The sequence below is a fragment of the Gossypium hirsutum genome, chromosome A02 (assembly GCF_007990345.1).
Source record: "Gossypium hirsutum isolate 1008001.06 chromosome A02, Gossypium_hirsutum_v2.1, whole genome shotgun sequence".
NCBI classification, from domain to species: Eukaryota; Viridiplantae; Streptophyta; class Magnoliopsida; order Malvales; family Malvaceae; genus Gossypium; species Gossypium hirsutum.
The window spans coordinates 96,342,447-96,344,860 of record NC_053425.1 but is presented as its reverse complement, the minus strand read 5'-3'; the positions used below and the strand labels follow the sequence as shown (position 1 = coordinate 96,344,860).

Genomic DNA, 2,414 nt, shown 5'->3' with positions numbered 1-2,414 from the left:
GTCTTTATGTACGATTTCCTATAAAGAGTCTTGAGTAGCATGATCAATAGAGTCAATAAAATAACATGAGTCATCCTGTTCTCTAGAAAATCTCATAGCATCATAAATTTTAAAAATAATCTTTTCTTCTCCTACTATAAGCACAAGTTTACCATCACCTACATCAATAACAGCCCTAGCAGTGGCTAAAAACGGATGACCTAAAATTAAAGGCACCTCAACATCCTCATCCATGCCGAGCACAACAAAATCAACAGGGAATATAAATTTATCTACTTTTACAAGTACATCCTCTATAATACCCCTAGAATATTTAACAGATCTATAAGCTAGTTGAATACTCATCCTAGTGGGTTTAGGTTCCCCAAGCCAAGTTGTTTGAACATTTTATATGGAATGAAATTAATGCTAGCGCCTAAATCAGCTAGTGCCTTCTCAACATTCAGACTACCAATTAAGTAGGGAATAGTAAAACTTCCTGGATCTTTCACTTTGGTTAGCAGTTTATTTTGGAATATAGCCGAGCATTCTTCGTTGAGTTTCACTATAGACAAATCTTCAAACTTTCTTTTATTTGTTAGAAGCTCCTTTAAAAATTTTGCATATGTAGGCATCTATGAGATAGCTTCAAAAAAAGGTAAATTAATATGTAATTGTTTAAAAAGTTTGATAAATTTATTGAATTATGCATCCATGCGGTCTTTCTTCAACTTCGTTGGGTATGAGACTGGTGGTTTATATTCCCTCAACACCAGTTTTTCACTGTCTTCGGGTTTTTCCTCCTCACCTTCTTTTCTGTTAGCTTCTGGTTTTAGCTTCTTTTCAAATTCAACTAACACCTTCCCGCTCCTTAATGTAACTGCTTTCACATACTTTTTTGGATTGGGTTCAGTATTGCTAGGTAGGCTCCCTGGTGGTGTCTCTAAAATCATCTTAGCCAGGTATCCTATTTGATTCTTGAGCCCTTGAATTGATGCTTGCTGATTTTTAAGTGCAGTTTCAGTATTCTAAAAACAAGTCTCCGCTACTGAGATAAATTTTGTCATCGTCTCTTCAAGGTTCAGCTTTTTCTTTGGCCAGTACGGTTGTTGTTAGAAGCCTAGAGGGGGTGGTGGTCTTTGATTTCCTTGGCCTCCCCATGAGAAATTTGGGTGGTTCCTCCAACCTGCATTGTAAGTGTTACTATAAGGATTATTTTGGGGTCGAGGATTATTACCCATATAGTTCATTTGCTCATTCTCCATGTTAAGGCCGTAGGATGGATAGTCTAAATTGCTCGTTCCACCTCCACTTGCATCGCACTACATAACTAGATGAACCTGTGAAGAGCCAAGTAAACCATCAATTTTTCTATTCAAAAGTTCTACCTGATTAGAGACCATAGTAACCAAACTGACGTTAAAAACACCAGCTGCTTTTGTTGGCTTTGTCCTCATGACTTGCCACTGATAATTATTCAGTGACATCTCTTCTATAAACTCATAAGCCTCTTCAGGTGTCTTATTATTCATAGTCCCACCAGCAGCTGTGTCAATCATCTGTCTAGTTCAGGGATTCAAACCGTTGTGGAAAGTTTGAACTTATAGCCAAAAGGGTAACCCATGGTGAGGGTACCTTCTCAATAGATCCTTGTATCTCTCCCATGCATCATAAAGTGTTTCTAAATACATCTGCACAAAAAACGAAATATCATTCCTTAGTTTAGCTGTTTTAACTGGTGAAAAATATTTTAGTAAAAAATTTTTGGTCATTTGTTCCCAAGTTATGATTGACCCTCGTGGTAACGAGTTTAACCACTGTTTAGCTTTGTTCCTCAATGAGAATGGAAACAACCGAAGGCGAATGGCATCATCAGAAACGCCATTGATTTTAACAGTGTCGCAGAATTCAAAAAAGTTTGCTAAATGAAGTGTTTGGATCCTTGTCCTGCAAACCATCAAACTGAACGAACTGTTGTATCATCTGAATTGTGTTAGGTTTTAGTTCAAAATTATTTGTAGCAACAACAGGCCTAACTATACTTGATTCAGTTCTTGTTAAAGTAGGTTTAGCATAGTCCTACATAGTACGAGGAGCAGGATTCTGATTTACTGGATTTGCAGCAACCACAAGAGGTAGCGGATTATTCTGATTTTTAGCCATCTCCTCGGTTGTGGTGTGAATATCGTCCTCTTGCCCTTCCTCTATGTATTGTAGGTGTAACACCCCTATCCCGTAACCGTCGCCGGAATAGGTAAGGGGCATTACCAGACTTGTAACTCATGTCAAAACAGTAAAATTTTGAACTTTTTCTTGAAATAAAGATCATTCATTTAAATAAGTACTAAGCACAGCCAGGGATAAAATTTAAACTTCTCTAAGTAAACATTCAAAAGATGCCATTTTCGCATGGCTTATATACATTAACCAAAAAT

The 2,414-nt window shown here is 37.2% G+C and overlaps 1 non-coding gene across 1 annotated transcript; it reads left to right on the top strand.

Annotated features, from left to right (window-relative positions):
* The first annotated feature begins 1,596 nt into the window (after nucleotides 1–1,596).
* On the top strand, nucleotides 1,597–1,703 carry LOC121217417 (small nucleolar RNA R71). The gene has a single exon (XR_005913520.1). It is a non-coding gene; the product is annotated as a small nucleolar RNA R71 (small nucleolar RNA).
* Nucleotides 1,704–2,414: the final 711 nt, after the last annotated feature.